This window comes from Colobus angolensis, unplaced genomic scaffold, assembly GCF_000951035.1.
Source record: "Colobus angolensis palliatus isolate OR3802 unplaced genomic scaffold, Cang.pa_1.0 Scaffold310, whole genome shotgun sequence".
Lineage (NCBI taxonomy): Eukaryota > Metazoa > Chordata > Mammalia > Primates > Cercopithecidae > Colobus > Colobus angolensis.
In genome coordinates, this window is record NW_012116378.1 from 1,657,606 (window position 1) to 1,676,296 (window position 18,691).

Here is an 18,691-nt window from a genome sequence, read left to right on the forward strand (position 1 = left end):
TGCCGGGAGCATTGGGGTGCAGCCGTTTCAATCCTTGGAGTGCATTTCCCTCTTATTTTGTGGCGGGACAGAATGTTGCACATTATCATTCATGTTGCACGCTAATACAAGAAAAGACCAGGGGCTGTTCTGTCATACCTTCCCCCTCCCTTATGGTGTCTTCTGTTCTTCCTGTTGATACAAAGATTTGCTGGGGACCTACTGTGTGCCAGGGACTGCGCTAGGTGCTGCAGGTACTGCAGGAAACACAACAGAGAGAAAACTCATGGGATTTGCCTTCTTTGAAGAAGGAGTCAAGATTTCAAGGTTAAGGACCGACAAATCCAGATACTAGATTGAGTATATTTTTTGAGAGAGAGAAAAGAAAGGAAAGAAGGAAAAAAGGAAAGTTGTTTCTGAGTAATGACTACTACTTCTAAAAATTTGAAATGCCCCCTCCAGGAAGGGGGCAGAGAGAAGGTTTACCTTACTCCAGTCTTCAGACATTGATTTTCCACTTGTGAGATGTGTCATTTTGAGATGAGACACTGCAGTTGTTCTGTCATCTGCTAATTTACTGAATTTTCCTTGAATTGATTTGCACTGTTGAGACTGGATGTTCTGACTGCCAACTTTAAAAATTGGAGAGAAGCAGGCAGAAAGTTGACAAGAATCATTAATATTTATAATAAGGCAAAGACAGTTAACTGTCTGGAATTTGTGTCTTCCAAAATCCAGTCCCCAACATAAAAAAAGAAAAAAATGTTTGTTTTTGAAAAAAGGAGTCAAATTGGACAGGGGTGGTGGACTCGGGCATCCCGGAGCTGCTCCAGTTGGTTCCTGGTGTCACCTGGGGGCTCCTGGATTAATTGCAGGGTCATTGGGCAAATTGCATACCCCGTACACTTCACTTTCCTCCACTGGAAAAATGAAGGCCTGAATTGGGAAATTGTTAAGATACCTTCCCAGGCAAACGTTCCAGGAACCTGTGATAGCTCTTTGTCTGGTTTTTCTATAGTTACTTGCCTTGAAACACCAAATGAGATACTTGTAAGTTACTAATGCGTGTTCATATGTCTTGGAGACACTAGTGGCTCAGTGATTTGCCTTTTAAAGTGGTTTAAAGGATAACTACTTTTCAACAGGGGTTGCTTTACACTGAAAGAGGTAGAGTCTGTGCTCACTGTGCCCATCCAACATCTCCACCCCACCATCTTTTCCAGATTTTGAACTGTGTGTTGGTACCCTTTGATTCATGATCTGAAGTCTTTTCCATTTACAAGAGTGGGGGTGGGGGAGGAAAGGTGAGAATGGGCTCCTTAAATTTAAAACAATCTATTCATTCAATGAATGGTTATTGCCTCAATTATGTAAATGTATTACAAAAATATTTTAAAATTATCATTTTAATTCAGCTGTCTCATTCTTCTAAAATCATAAACTGAAGAGTCAAGTCGATGCTAATGTCCCCTCTGGGGCTCTGAAGACTGCTGATGAAATAGCCCTTTATTCCAGTGCAGATTATCATGTATGTATATTCTGATTTAAGACTATAAAAAGGAAGATTCCAGAGGGAATTTATTGGGATTCCAGGTTGAAATAAGTCACCCGGGCTCTCTGAAGTTTCCTGTGCATACTTTAGGATGATAAAGCAGCAGCTCTGAATCAGTCACGTATCCAGAGAATGTTCTTTACTAAGTGTGACCCATTGTTTTTCATATTAGTATAACCCTTGGTGGTATAATACCTATTCTAACGCTGCACTTTTGTTTACTTCCCTCATTTGGATTTTGATAATTCCAGAGCTTGTTTTGCCTTTTAGCACAAATATTCCACTTACTATGCTCAACGTGGTTTTGTCCCACTGTGCATTTTCCTGTGATCTTGGGTTTTGGGGGGTCTGTCTTCCTTGACATGAATGACCCTCCATGTGTCCCTAATACCTCCTGCCTCCTCTGAAATATAATTCAGGGATAAATACCTAATTCTCTTCCTTCAGTGCTTTTTAATTTGTCCAAGGTGAGACTGCATATAAGAGGTCAGTGGCTCACATTTGATTCATTCAATAAACATTTGTTCAATGCCTATTGTATTCTAGGTATTTGGTCAATTTTTCAAAGAGACAGTTAGATAGTGAAAATGTTAGGAGTTGCTATGGATATCTCACTCATCTTTTTAAATGGTCATAATGGTCACAGAAAGCAAAATGCAATTAACTAGACAAGAACATCCTCCATTTATATAATTAGACATTTTCAAAGTATAGTACAGCTGTCTTCTTGCTTTATCATCACACACAGAAAAAATGTGTGTTAGCAGCTAATGTTCTCCCCAAAAAATTTCCTCCCACAGTTTTCCCACATTCAGGTTATGGTGACTCCGTCCTTCCAGCTGGGTGTTGTCCTTGATGCCTTTTGATGACTGAATCAGATTTATATTTTCAGAAGCCTGCCATGATCCCAGCATGGAGTCAGGATGAGGAGGAGCTAGAGTGCATCCTGGTATTTGGGCCTGGGAGAGATTCGAGAAGATGACTGATGCTAGGGTGGCAGCTGGGCAGGAGGAGGTTGAGAGCAGTTGGTGTATTGGAGAGATGCTTAGAACGTAGAACCCATCAGACTTAGTTTGGATGGGATAAAGAGGTGATAGAGGATGAAGGATGAGGATGACATGAATGAATCAGTGACTTTCTGGCAGCACTTCTAGAGAAGCTCTAGAAGTTTATATAATAATCAAATAATCATAATAATATTTCCCTCGTTATTGTCTTATACAGATTGCAAACTATCTGAACACAGTCTAGGTCAATTTCAGTCTCAAATCCAGTTGCTGCCGTACGCAGGTTTTCTATTTCCTGATTGAAGAAATCTAAGCTCAGAGCAGTAGAATTCAAGGCAGCACATGTGTCGCTGCTGACAGAACTGAAAGCTTTAACCAGATGCCCTGGTCCTGTAGTGCTCTTCCGAGTCATTTAGACAATCAGGATAGTCAAACCTAATCATCCCTCTGCAATCCACTTTGCCACAGTAATAAGCCAACAACCAAATGTTGGACCTTCAGTGACTTCATGTGACTATCTATATTGTCAAATTGCCATGGCCAAATAGCTCTTTAATTTGACTAGTGTAGACAAAAACTAAAAATATAAGTATCCATTAAGTTCAATGCCATATCTTTATGTCTTTCTGAAAGACATTAAAAAAATCTGGATTAAAAGCTTGGCCTGGTGACTTACTGGGAACCTTTGGGAGTCTCAAGCTTTTCTCTCCTGGTGCCCCAACCTGTCTTAACCCTCAAGTGGGGCAGAGAAAAGCAAATCAGTGTCCATTATACAGTCACCATCAGGAATCCCTGGACTGACATCTTTCACTTCTCTCTCACTGGCAGGTTGAAAACTTGCTGGGAGTAGTACTATGTGTGTCTTGTCCCTGCTGTCACCTGGGCACCTAGCAGAGTGCTGGAAGCACAGTAGGTGCTCAGTAGATATGTGTTAAATGACTTCATGAATCTAGTAGTTGAGACCTAGTTTTTGAGGTCCTAAGCTGCTCGTTCTCCTCCCTTGTACTGGTCTAGTCTGAGCTCCTCTGCTGCTGATGTCACTTCCTGTTTGGTGCGGGTCACCACACCATCTGTGCTTTTGACCGCAGCCTTGTAATCAGATGCTGACTGTGCCCTTGCTCCAGTTAACCCCTTCCTAAGGAACTCACCAGAAGTGCCAAGCTGCTTACCCTGACAGAGAATCTGTTTTCACATAGAATGGTTAAGGTCTTATGAAAGTTTCCAAGTTTGTTTTCTGTGAACATTCAGTTTTCAAAGACTTTGAAGTCATTAAGTTTGCTTAATAATTGAATGTTATTGAATACAGGATACTCTGGTAATTCTGAAGATGCCCAGAACTGGGCGCCGTTGCAGGCCTGTGCTGATATGAATCAGTTATCATCCATCAGTGCTAACAGTGTAGACATCTTAGGAAACTCAGCAGAACTTATACTGACCTGTGGCATGGCCCAGAACTTACTTTTATAAAACCATTTTTATATCACTCTGCTTGTCATTTGTCTCCTCATAAAAGCAAAATTTTTTCAACTTACAAATAAGTGAGAGATTATTTAATCCTCTGAATTAACACCTCTACTAATCGTAGATACCTTTTCTATTCCCACCCCCAACCCAGCATGCTTACTTTTCTACTGCATGCAGAAATTTTCCTGGATGAGGCCTCTTTGGTGTGGAAGCCCCATCATCTTAGGAAGCTACATCTCCCCTCCTTCAAACCACTCATGAAGTGCCACTACTAATTGATAAAGAATCAGATTCCTGTTGGATGTTGCACAGCAGACATATCTGCCAATCATTTGAAAACAATTACCACTCTTTGCCTAGTCCTTTCTGGTGATGAACTTTTATTACTTACTTTTCCTGTTCCCACACTGTGATAACCCTGGACGACACACACTTGACTCTCAACTGGGTTGTGAAGTTATTGTCCAGTCATACAAAGTCTTCACTGGGTTCTTGATTCCTCACTTCCCTGTCACTTGTTTCATTCTCAGACTTTCCCATCTCAGTAAATGGTTGGCTATCCCTATGGCCAGTGCAATCTTTTTAAAAGTAATGAAATAGTGACATTTCAGTGCTTAAGCTCTTTGGTCGGTTTCTATTCCACTTAGAATAACAGCTTCATCCATGACCTTGACCTTCCAGTGCTCCTTACATGATCTTCCCTGCCTCATACCACACCCCACTCCACAAGCTTATCATTGCCTGGCTACATCTGTGCCCTTTCTGTTCCTCATATGTGACCAGTTCTTTTCTGCCCCAAGCCTTTGTACTTGCTGTCCCTTCTGCCTGGAATGTCCTCTGTGTGGTAGACATTTTTTTACATCCTTCAAATTGCAGGAAAATGTCACCTTTCCTGACTGCTTTCTCTGAAGTGTTTCTGAGCCCACTCAGTTACCCTGGATCATATCACACTAGCCACTTCCCTCATTGTTCACATCACCGCTTGGTATTATGTTATATATTCATTGTTTGTCTGTCTCCTCTGACTAGTGTGTAAGTTTATTCAGGGCAAGGACCCAATGATCCTTTCCCTCTGTCTTTCCACTGCCTAGAGCAGGTCCTGGCACAGGGTAGGCACACAATAAATATTTATGAGAACATGAATCTGGCTGTCTGTGTATTTTTCCGTAGGTTACGCTAGGAGTTTCCAAACTTAACCCTTTATTAGTTGATGTCTGAGGTCTGAGGGAGAGACGAGACTAAAAATTAGCTTTAGGGTTTCACTGAATTCTTACTAAATGAGAATCTCTAAGGACCAGACTTGGAATCAACCCTTTGAAAAAGCTTTGGGGGTGGTTCCAATATCAGGTGGGTTTGGCAAACACTGATTAATTTACACGGTGAACCACTTACTACTCAAGTAGTCAAGCAGCCCCTACAAAATGTAGGATCAGCAGCAAAGTAGATTCAGAAAGTGCAATACAATACTTTACCTCAGCTGACTCTGAGATAATCTAGTACAAGTTTTCAGAGAGGTCCTTTGTTTTACCACCTAGTGTTCATTTCAACCAAACTCTCTAATGATACAAAAGGTATAGAAATACTTCCTCTATATAATGTTGTCTGGCAATATGTCCCTCAGTATCCATATTCTAGGTAAAATCGACCAGTGGTTCTGAACCAGAGGGACCTTGGGCAATGTCTGGAGGCATTTTTGATTATCATAACTGGCAGGGATTGCCACTGGCATATATTAAGTAGAGACCTGACATGTTGCTGAACATCCTACAAAGCACAATACAACCCAACAAGGAGTTGTCCAGCCTCAAATGTCAATAGTGCTGAGATAGAGAAACCCTGACTTAATTGCATCTCAGTAGACATCAAAATCTTAAATGTTTTTGAGAACAATTTTGTATGGCACTTTCTAAAATACATTATTTGTAGTTTCTTGGGTTTTGAGAGATAGAGGTGAGAAAATGTGAGTGAGCTTCTCTGGCTCTGAGTCACGATTAGGAACAGTGTGTTTCATACTGTGTGGGGATTACTCTGGAGAGGGTGTTGGTGGTCTTTCCAGAAGCCTCAGCATCTTGGGCTTTTTGTTTCTTCACTCCTCAATGCCGATGCCCTTCCTAATCTTGGGTTAAAAAATGTTTACTGTCTTCTCTCTCATGTCAGACATTAGCTAACTTCTTCCTTTATGACCTTCTAACAGTCTTGCCTAATTTGCCACCTCTATTCTGATTTAGCCAGAATACCCGTTTAACGAATGTGTTAGTCGTGGGCCTAAAATTAGAAGTTATAATCTCCAAATGAGGATGTGTGGAGTGCTCAGCAGCCTTAGTGTGTGGATGTGGGATCTGCATCTGTATGAAAGTGAGAAACTAGAGTGCCTGCTTCTGTCCCTACTCCTTGAGGATAATGAGGTGGACCGGCCTGCTCTGGGGGAAAGGGAAGAGGTGCTGAAAGAAAAGCCAAAGGAAAGAGGGAGGGAAACTGCGACTCCCAGTGTTTTTCTCTCAATCCCATCAGGGTTCAAAATCTCCTGAGCAGCCCAGGGTGGCAGGTGGGTTTGTGGCCTACCTATTCTCCCTTCAATTGAATTGCAGAGCCCTTTCTTAACTCCTGGCCATGTCACTGAATGTCCATTAGCATGGTCTGTTTTAGATTGTGAGTCACGAGATGATGGGGAGGGTGGGGATAGATTTAAAGGTCTTGGGTGCTTGCCAAATTTTGGACTGAGACCACTGTTTACAAACACAGTTAATTAATCTAATATCTTTTAATGTACATTCTGTTCTCAAGTTTTCTCATTCTAACCTTATTTTCAAAAGACCAATTTTTCTGATTTATTTTATTCTTAAATATACCCTGAATACTTAAAAACTTAAAGGTAGATCCAGTGATGCAACAAGGACTCCCACCAGTCATTATGTGGTACGGCTTTCACTATCTTTGTGGTGACTACTTGGATGTGAATATGGGATACTTTTCAATACAAGAAACATATACAAAATATAAGCCAAATTTTTTTTTCATTCAAATACAGTTACTGAGTACTCTTCCACTTCCAATTTCCTTGAAAGATGCCATGACCCTTTCAAATGAAAACCTGTCAGGCTTTTTCTCCTCTTCTCTTTGGATACTTGTCATTTTCTTAGAACTTTTCTAACATAAAAAATCTTATAGTAAAATTTGAGTGTTTGGGATGTCAGCTAAATTAGATTTCTGAAATAACAATTTTAGAAGAATTTGGAGTTTTGGCTTTAGGGAAAAGTTGCCATGGCAACAGCAACAGAAGTAGTTTAGATGAATAAACTTTTAACATATTTTTGAATGACCCCTTTCAACAGTTGACCAAAATATCTGGTAAAGAAATGTATAAGCCAGTCCAATTGCAATACAGAGGCTAAAAGCATCTCACCAGCTTGTGGAGCCGTGGGCTCCATATTTGCCAAGCATCTCTGTGCCAGGTGTGTGCCTCTCCACATAGGCACAAATTCCTGGACATTGCTCTAGGTTCCTAGCTTGGTGATGCCATATTAATTAGATGCACAGAGGAATAATAGTTTAGCAAGGGTATGGAACATTGAGTTTGCTAGAATAATTTGAAAATGGTAACATAACACACAGTATTATTTCTGTGGGTATCTATGCACATGACTTTCAATAGTTCCATTCATGTTAAGATGCCATTTTGATGGTCTGAGCAAAATGTAAAGCACGGTCTTAACTTTTATCTCAAAAGTTAAGACATCCTCCCACATTAGCTACTGATTCACAGTCAAGGGCTTTGTGTTGATCAGGATCCAAACAGGAAACAGATAAATCACTCAAAAGGCTTAATTTGAGGAATGAACTATGCCAGTGTGTTGACAAGTTTTTTTTTTTTTTTTTTTTGAGACGGAGTCTTGCTCTGTCGCCCAGGCTGGAGTGCAGTGGTTGGATCTCAGCTCACTGCAAGCTCCGCCTCCCGGGTTCACGCCATTCTCCTGCCTCAGCCTCCCGAGTAGCTGGGACCACAGGCGCCGGCCACCTCGCCCGGCTAATTTTTTGTATTTTTAGTAGAGACGGGATTTCACCGTGTTAGCCAGGATGGTTTCGATCTCCTGACCTCGTGATCCGCCCGTCTTGGCCTCCCAAAGTGCTGGGATTATAGGCTTGAGCCACCGCGCCCGGCCTGTGTTGACAGGTTTAAGGGAACCAACAGTGAGTGGTGGAGCGCCCAGCAATTAGCAACACTGAGAAGCTGTTACCAGGGAGGGACCAGTGTTACCAGAGCCCACTGACTTGCAGCCTTGGCTGGAAGGGACCCTGGCAATGTGCCCAGAGAAGACTCCAGCAAGGGCAAAATATGGAGAAGCAGGGATAGACTGGAACCGTAAATACTCTGACTTCTTGGTCTCCCTATTCTCCATCTCCTTCTGGGCCCAAACCCAGCCAACCCAGTAAGACCAGCACAGAGAAGGGCAGAACATTTTATTTCCTGTTTTTGTTGAGGGCTGGGAGGATTGGTGTTGACAAACACGAAATATCATTGCAAGCATTTTCAGTCTTGTTTGGGGTTTGCTTACATTTATGAAAGATCTTAAATTCCTAAGTATAATAGGAGACTCCCAAATTGTTTCAAATGTCTCTTTCTTTCACACTGTAGATTATTTTAACTACCACATTTAAAGTACTCAGGTGCCATGCCAGCTCTATCCATACGTGGTGTGCTTGCTTTTAAGGATTTTTATATCACGAACCTATTGAGGCATTTAGTAGAGAGTGATATATTCTACATATATTTTGTCATTAATATTGGAAAGTTCATTAAAGTGCCCTGGTCTAAATGTATTAGTATTTATTAATATAATTCAAAATATGTAAATGTATTAATATCGACTACAATTAGATTTTTTTTCCCTCTAAGCCTATTAGGATAGTCTAATGTAATTTGCTTGCCAAACAAGGAAAAAGGAAGATTTGGTTTGGCTCTTTTTCTGGTTGATGGGTAAAGGGTTTTAACCCTTAAAGTTGCACATCAACTCAAATGGTCTAACCTGTGCTTGACTGAAAGGCAATTTTCATTTATCTCTGCTGGTCAAGGAATAGTTGCAGCTAAGCATTGCAGTTTAACCTCCGTGTACCCCAGTAAATTTTAGCAGAGAGAAAACTCTCATTTCAACCTTGACTGCAGAAAGTACCTCTTATTCTTAAGTGAGTTCCTCCATGAGTCTTCTGTGTACCCACTTTCATAAATATTCATCCTACTTGTTTGGAGACCATATTCACAACAGAACCAGAAAATCCAAAGGGGCAGAGACCAGAACCAGGGACTATATTGTGTGTGACTCAATGCATGGCCATTTATAGCATGTGCCTGATGTTTAGTATGTAGTTGAGTGTCAGTGAAATAATCAGTGATTTAAAGCTCTCAGAAATACTTAGTCTGACTTAGAATAATAATAATAGCCAATATTTATTGAATACTTTCTATGAGTCCTGCTTATTCTACATATACTATCTCACTTAATCCTTAAAATAACCCTGTGAGATAGGTCCTATTATCCTCATTTAAAAGATGAGGAAACCAAAGCGTTGACCTTATGTCTGTTTCAGGCCTACACAGCTAGTATGTAGTGGGGCTGGGACTTAAATCCTTGTCTCTTAATTTGACTGCCAAGTCTGCATGTCTGAACCACTGTGCAATGGGTGATTGTTGACATGCCATTGGCTGAAGATGATACCTTTGAGGTAATACTTTTTAAAGCCTTTAATTTTGTAATAATTGAAGACTTATAAGAACTTGCAAAAATAGTACTGAGAGGTCCCATATACCCCTTATCCAGCTTCCCTCAATAGTAACATCTTATATAAATAAATATAGCGCAATATCAAAACCAGGAAGCTGACATTGGGACAATTCTATTAACTAGACTACAGACCCCATTCACATTTCACCAGGTTTTTACATGCATTCTTTTATGTATGTAAGTATGCGTGTGGTTCTGTGCAATTTTATTACCTGTGCAGACTGGCATATCCACCACCACATTCAAGATACACAGCTGGTCCATCACCACAAAAGCACTCCCCTGTGCTACCCCTTTGCATTCACACCCACCCTACTCCTGCCCTCATCCTGAATCTGGGCTACCACTGAACTGTCTCCATAAGATGACACATTTTAAATTCTTCCTCCTGTTCTTCCTGCATGGTAGAAACATTCCTGTCTCCATGGATTATTTACACCCAAAGCGTCCATAAACGTAACAAAAGAAAGTAAGGTGAATTGATAGTGAGATCAGAGAGGATTTTGGTGTGTCCTTGTTGTCAGCAATATATATATATATATATCTCCCCATATAAAGAATATCCTGTTTGTTATTTTTAGTTGAGGGTTGTGGTAATTTTATAATTCCAACTCCTGTGTTTTCACTAGCAAACTGCTTTTGATTGAAACATGGCAGAGTTTATCTCCTGTGTAAATGTGACACACTCCCTCCTTGCATGGCTGTTCTAATGGCACATCCATTTCTGGACCAACAACCATGTGATTGAACTTGCAGCAACCTGGAAAAGGTACATGAGAGCTGGCACTCTGCCCTTGTCAGGGTTTTCCAAAAGTATTTATGAACAAGCATAAACATCTGTAAAGGATCAAAGGTTCATGTAGTGGGTCTAAGAGGAACCTTGGTTTGAGAATGGGGCCTTCCATGATATTTCTGTGCTGCTGCAGGTTGGGGAGGGCACGATTTTATTTAAGGTATCATTAGAAAGGAATGAAATATAGAACTCCTAGCATGCATACATATATGCACATAGACACACAAAATCGTGCTTTATCTTATAGCTGTGTTGTCTAAAATGTAGAAGTGTGTTTGTATCAGTTAACTATCACCACACTAATGCTGTGTAACAAACTACTCTGACATTCAGTGGCATAAAAAAACCATCACGGATCCTAGTGGATCTGTGGGTCAGCTAGGGTTGGCTTACATAGACAGAGCGCAGCTGTTAAACCACAGGTCAAAGTGTCATGGCTCTTCTGTCAATTCTGTCCCATGTGTATCTATTCTGGGACCCAGGCTGGCAGCATCTACCCAAAGAAGTTCAGCAATGACAAAGGCACAAGATAGCAAGTGGGATCAACTGAAGACTCTTGAGACATAGGCAGGAATTTGACACACTGTTTTCTCCACCCACCTGCCACTGGCCACAGCAAGTCACATGTCAAAGTCTAACTTCAGTGTGTGTGGAAATGCACTCCTTCCATGATGGGGCTGTGGTAAGGATGTGAAGCAATGAGGGATGAAGAGATGGGGGAATTGATTCACTTTACCTTAGTGTTTAATCAATTTCTCCTGAGAATACCGATATTTTTAAGAAAGTACAAATCTATCCTGATTTTCTATTTCGTCAGTGAGTTCTTTCTGTCATGGTTGTCAATATCTATGTCATCATGACCCAATTAAATGACAAAAGCAGGATTTTGAGGTTCTCTCATTGATATCAGTTTTCATAAATCCACAGTGATCTATGTCTATGTCATGTCATAGACATAGTCTATGAATAGTCTATGTCATCATGACCCAATTAAATGACAAAAGCAGGATTTTGAGGTTCTCTCACTGATATCAGTTCCCATAAATCCACAGTGATTGGATATAGACTGAGTAGATATTAAGGCAATATAGAAATAGACTGAATGATATTAACTTAAACACAATTGTGACAGTCGTCCCTGTTTCCTTGTGTGTAGCAGCTCTGGTTCCTCAAGCTATCAAAAAGAAACCATTCAGAATCACCTCCCTGGAGACTTTTAAAAATTTATTTTTAAATTGACAATTAAAAATTAAATATATTTATGATGTACAATATGATGTTTTGAAATATGTATGCATTGTGGAATGGCTAAATTGAGATAATCAACATGTGCATTACTTCACATACTTATTTTTTGTGGTGAGAACACTTAAAATCTATTGTCTTAGCATTTTTGAAGTACATAATGTGTTGTTATTAACTATAGTCACCATGTTGAACAAGGAATATTAACTTACTCCTCCTGTCTAAAATTTTGTATCCTTGACCAACATCTCCATGGAGATTTTTAATCTGCTTCTTTTTACTAGTGTCACTTTAAAATGATTTCTGAATTTAGCTACTGTTTCAAAGCCTAGAAGAAATTAAGGATGAAGTGATTTACGAATGAAAGAAAAATATATTAATCCTTTAGGCCAAACACACCAGAGGCAACGTTTGATAATTAGATTGTTAATTTGATCAATTTTGACATGTAAATGGATAAGCTACATTAAAAGCAATGCACTTAATGTACACACACAAAATCTTGTCTCTTTGAAGTTTGAACACCTTCACCATATCTTCCTCTATTATATCAACTTGATTGAACAGTTGCCAAGTCCTGTTTTGTTTTGATTTTTCCAGTTTTCTCTGTACATGATCATATCTAGTAGACTGTCTGCCATATTATGGTAGCTCAGTTCTTAAATCGGGTCAACAAACTATGGCCCACAGGCCAAATCCAGATCACTGCCTGCGTTTGCGTCTCCTATTAACTAAGAATCAGTTTTACATTTTTAGATGGTTGAAAAAAATACCAAAATAACAATATTTTATGCCATGTGAACATTTTATGAAATACAGATTTTAGTGTTCATAAATAAAGTTTTATTGGAACACAGCCATGTACATTTGTTGACATATTGTCTTTGGCTGCTTTCACACTACAATAGCAGAGTTCAGTGGTTGGTTACAATGAACTGCATGGCTTGCAAAGCCTAAAATGTTTACTGTCTGCTCCTTTACAGAAAATGTTTGCCTGTCTCTAGTCTAATGCTATGTCTCAAATTACCACAGACACTGTAGATAGGTCTACTGTTACATCAGTATGAAAGCAAAAGAAAGGGACATACATTGTTGGTATGGAGGGGAATGGTGGGCATACTTCAGATAAGGGTAAAATATCAGTGAACATTCATTGATTCACCAGTATATGTGCAGAACTGGGTATGTGTGTAGCACTAAGGGAAACATTTTTTAAAAAGGATAGTCTCCAATTTTTACTCTAAGGCTTCCTCTTGAATAAGAAGATGCATCTGCAAGTATAGTGTTTGAAAACTATTTGCCTTGTCCAATCTCTACATCACTGGAAAATGTTTTAAAATTTTTATGTTAAAAATATTATCTGTTTCATGGTTTATTTTGCAATTATTCTAGGCAGAATAATTTTCATAAACATTGCCATTCTTACCAGTGCAAAAGGGAGACTTATACTCAGAAAAGTATCATTTACTCATGAGTTTAAAAAGCTATTTCTTCTTGTGGACGTATCTGAGATTTTTACATTGCTGTATCCAGAACTCCCTCAGTGGCAAGAATATAAAGAGTCTCCAGGAGCTGACTCTAAAAACACCAGTCTCCTGTTCTTTAAACTCTGTGTAGCTTGCTGAGTGCTCAGCCACAAGAGCTGGGGGTGAGCCATCTCTGGGTCCTGCCAATGCAGCCAGTGTTGTGCCAACGGATGTAGCCCTGTCTTACACTTTGTGATGTTTCTTTTGGCTGACTCTTCCACATTCTTGTGACCCTTTGAATGAAGACGTCTTAACAGCTTTAGCTCTACACCATGGCCTCCCGCTATCATTTCCTGCAGGTCTTGTCTTAGAGCTCAGCAGCTTCCTGAGTAAATGTCACCTTAGTGTCTTCTAAGAGAGTCTCACCAAGGCTCAAAAAACCATGGCTCCCACCAGATTGAAAACATAATGTCCATGAGTCTTTGTCTCACTGGACTGTGCAGGAGGATGAACCTGGAATTCTTTTTGGTTTTGAAACAAGGGGTAGGTCAGGGCACAGAACAGAGAACCAGGAAAATGTCTCTGAGGGTGGAGATCAAATGACCCCAGAGGAGGAAATTCCAGTTGAAAATAGAAGCTGGGTCAGCACCCTTGTGAGAGCCACAGCATCCTAGACTTGGAAACTGGCAACCTGTGGCCTGTGAAGGCTGCTATCAGAAGTCCATGGACTGGCCTGAAAAGAGTGTTGTGTTTTATGGCAAACCCAAATTGAAACAGGATTTATCTAGCTTCACAGATGTGTTATGCTGGAGAGTTATGTGGAAATGACTCAATGTCATATATTTGTCATATTGACCAATGGTTATTTCTTTAGTAGAAAAAGAAATTCGGGAACAGTATTTCCTTGAGAACTGTGATATATGTATACATGATGGTGGTAACTTGTAAGTTACCATGGTAAGAATTCTCTCCATTGGTGGTTAAGGAGAAAAAGGTTATTTTGTTGCAGCTGTATAATATCCCTTCATTAATTAAATGAAAAGATCTCAATGATTATTCCTTAAAATGACAGATCTATAATTAACTTGGAAATGCCCACAATATTATCATGTTGCTATGAAAAGTGGTGGTTTTTAAACTAGTCTAACATAATTCTGGATTATCTTTAAAGAGAATTTAATGTCTAGAAAAGTTTCTGTAGCTCTAAAAAGCTGCAGAATAGGATGTCATTTTGGGAACTTTCCCTTGCTTAATTCAGCTTATGATCCAAATTTGAAGTAGACCAGGAGTTTTGTCTGCAAAAAAAATGAACAATATGTGCTCTAAAGTGTTTTGGATTTTTGTTTTTGGTGGGAGGCTGGTTAGTCGTGGAGCAGGGTAGAATTGGTAGCTTTTGGCTTTAATCAGGAAAATATCGCATGGTGTTAAAGTGCTGTCTATTAGTTGGTTATTATAAACTTTAAAATAGTATGTTAGAGAAACTTCTCATTTGGGGGACTGTTTTTCATAGCATTTGTGGCAACTTTTATTTATTACTTAAAAATTTTAAGCATCACAAACACTGAAATTCTGGTGTAGAGATAAGATTTTCTTAAAGGAGAGATACATTTTTGATATATCTTTTCTATCTGTGTGTGAAAGTATAATACCTTCCAGAAATCCATAGAAACAGAAAATAGATTAGTGGTTTCCTGGGGCTGTGGTTGGGAAAGGAGAGTGACTGTCAGTGAGCCCCAGGGATGTTATTGAAGTGACAAAAGTGTTCTAAAATTGGATTGTGGAGATGATTATCCAACTCAGTAAATTTACAGGTGAAGTTTATAGAATGTAAATTACATCTCAATGAAGTTGTTTTAGAGTATGAGTTAATAAAATAATTAAAAAGTACTTATTTACAAATAAAGGATTAAAATCAATATTATACAATCAAACTTGAAATATGTTAATAATGGTATATGTTTTTTCCTTTCTAGGCCACCTGTTAGAAAGCTCAAAATGTAATAAATGAGGAGAAACACCTTTTTATTTTTTGCTAGTTGTTCAGGGTTCAGCGATCTGACCAAGCACCCATTTGTAGTTAAGACATAAACATCCCACTGAACTAGACACCAGACTTCTAAGAAACTCGACTTTCTAAATTCAAAAGCAAAAACACATCTGAGCAGCCACCAGGACTGTCCATATAATTTGATAAAAATGTTGCAAAACTGAATTAATAGTTATGGTTACACAATTTGGTACATTTAGTAAAATATCATTGAATTGTACACATAAAATTGGTAAATTTTATTCTGTATCAATTATACTAAAATAAAATTATCTTCCTATAAATATATATTCATTTGTTTATATATTTATATGTTTATTATATATGCATATATAAATATATAACATGTAAACATATAAAAATATGTTTATTTCATATATATTTGTATATGTGATATATATATATATTTAAATAATGTCTACCAGTGACACAGGCCCAATATCTATATTCCACATAATGAAGTCACAGCAACAGGGCCATAATCTTATCTTCCTCATCTTGTTTTGGGATATTTTGGCCTTAACCATGTGACACTGAAATTTGCTTGGGACTGTTGAAAGCATTCCCTTTGTTTAAAGAGGCTCTACTAAAAACAACTTTTCACCCATTTTTTTGTTTGTTTCTCTCTCTCTTTTTTTTTTTCTAGCACAGTGGTAACACCCTATTCCCACTTTAACTTCTTTTCCTTCCTTCTTTTTTGAAAATTTTCTAACTTTTATTTATCATTCTCTTGCTCATCAGGGTCATCCAGACACTATGGTTCTGTTCATGTGGATTTTCAGTCTCATAGCAATCAGTAAGACTGTCTTGTGAGAGCCAGAAATGTGTTCATTAACTTGAGAGGCCTTCCTGCTAAGTGGTCAAACATGGACACAAAAAGTTATGTAGGGACATCTTGCTCTGTAAACTCAAGGTATAGCATCATTTGTTTAAAGCCTCTATTGAGATATAATTCACATATGATACAATTCACCCATTTAAAGTGTACAATTCAGTGGGTTTTAGTATATTCAAGAGTTGTACAACCATCACCACTAGCTAATTTTAGAATATTTTTGTTTCCCCAAAAGAAACTCCATGCCACTAGCAGTCACTCTCTTTTTATCTCCTCCACCAATGCTACTCTGAGCCCCTGACAACCATTAATTTGCTTTTTGTCTCTGGATTTGCCTGTTCTTGAGATTTTACATAAATGGAATCATACAATATGTGGTCCTTTGTGACTGTCTCCTTTCACTGAGCATGTTGTCGAGGTTCACCCATGTTGTAGCATGCATTAGTACTTCATTCCATCACCATATAATATTTCATTGTATGCAAACATCATACTTTGTTTATTCATTCATCAAGTGATGGACATTTGTGGTGTTTTCAGTTTTTCTGCTTTTATGAATAGTGCTGCTATGGACTTTTGTGTATATGTTTTGTGTGGATGTAGGCTTTCACTTCTCATGGGTAGGAGCAGAATTGCTGGGTCATTATGGGAACTCTATGTGTAACTATTTGAGGAGCGGCCAGAGTGTTTTCCAAAGTGATTGCATCATTTTACATTCCCACAATGATATTTGAGGGTTCCAGTTTCTCCACATCCTTACCAGTACTTGTTATTATTAGTAGTAGTAATATTTAGAGACAGCATCTTGCTATGTTGCCCAGACTGGTCTTGTACTCCTGGGTTTGTGGAATCCTCTAACCTCAATCTTTTGAGCAGCTTGGGAGTATGGGCATGTGCCACCCCATCCAGCTTTGTCTATTTGATAATAGCCATCCTAGTCAGTGTGAAGTGTTTTATTTTAGTTATAATTTTTATTTGTATAACAAACAAGAGGCACATTAGATGGTGATTATTTGCTTCACAACACTATTTTTTGTAGTCCTCCTTTTAAAATCACAAAACCACGTATGGATTTAAAACCAGATCCTTTTCTTTAAAAATAGTCCACTGCAGTCTGCTCATATTCCAGCAGTATCCATTATAAAAGTAAAGTGTACACAAAAGGCTCTTTCCACCTCTCCTTGCTTGAGAATCTGTGTCTTCCAAGTATGGATATCCTGCTCTACCTTCACAGTGTCACCTTGGAGGAAGTGGCAGGGGGTCATCCACCTCAACCATTTTCCAGCCCTGGCACTTGGCAGCAAGACTTGGAGAGGCCAGAGGGCATGTGGCCACAGGCCCTTGCTTGTGCTCCTGAGTGAACACTTGACGTAGATATACAGTGAATCATGGGGTGCAAGCCAGAGACAACCCCCTACCCCCTTCCCTGCAGGCTGTGGATCTACCTGTCTGTGGCCCTAGTTATTACATCTATTATGCTTTAAAAGTGAAGACTAGGCCAAGACCTACAGGCTGATGATTATTAGGTGGATTAACATAGGGAAAACACTCTAGAAAAGAAGGAATCGTTTGTGCAAACTTATTCCTCAGCAAAGATGCTGAGGAACAAAGTGGCATAGCAAGTTCAAGCAAATGAGTGAAGAAGGTAGCAGACTGAGTGAAGGAGTAAGGGGAACAGTAGCAGAACGGAGCTTTGGAGAGATGGATGGAATTCATAGATGACTACTTTGTGGTCCTACTACCTTTAAATCTGCTTCTGTCTGTTCCCAGCACCCACTGAACAGCAATTTCTACAACTCTCACTTTGGGCAGCAGCGTCCATACTGGGAAAACTCTTCCATCATGTCTCCTCATAGACCCCTATTGATTGGGTAACTGCTGCATCAGTCACCTCCTCTCCCTGGGCCTATTATAGCTATGGCTAAGGGTGCTTCTGTTGTACCTGGATAGAGTTTTATGCTTATAAGCTGCTTGTGGCTGCTAACCAGAGCAACAGGAAACTGTGGACATGGAAGGAACTTTGTTGCCCTTCTCGATTACAGACCAGCAAACCACCACTGAGAGCAACAACTTTTTAAGAAACCCTGGCAGACTTGTGGCAAGGATAACCAATATTGTAGTTCGCTCATGAAGCTTATATAATGCTTACCACACTGTATGTATTGAGAATCTGGTTGTGATTTTTGTTATAAACTGTTCCATTCCACTTCCCCCCCACCGCCCCCACCCCCATACACATGTTCACTTCAGTGAACTCTGCTTGACAGACTAACCAGGCTGAAGTCTCAATCTGTGACCCAGGAGCCAGTGATAACACCTTTGACCAATGGACAGAAGACTTATAGTTCTATTTTTGTTGTTTGGGGTTTTTTTAAGTTATGGTATTGAAGTCATTTGTTGTCTTTAGTTATTAATTTTACTACTTCCTTCAGCATTTTGTTGAATAGCGTTTCATCATGCTTTGGTTAAGTGATTTATAGTTAGCTCACAAATTCCAGGCTCAATATTAGAAAGCTACTCATAAAT

General features: G+C 39.3%; 1 protein-coding gene across 2 annotated transcripts in view; it reads left to right on the forward strand.

Moving 5' to 3' along the window:
• ARHGAP6 (Rho GTPase activating protein 6) overlaps nucleotides 1-18,691 on the forward strand; it is a 546,871-nt gene that overhangs the window by 246,836 nt on the left and 281,344 nt on the right. The gene's annotated exons all lie outside the window — the stretch shown is intronic.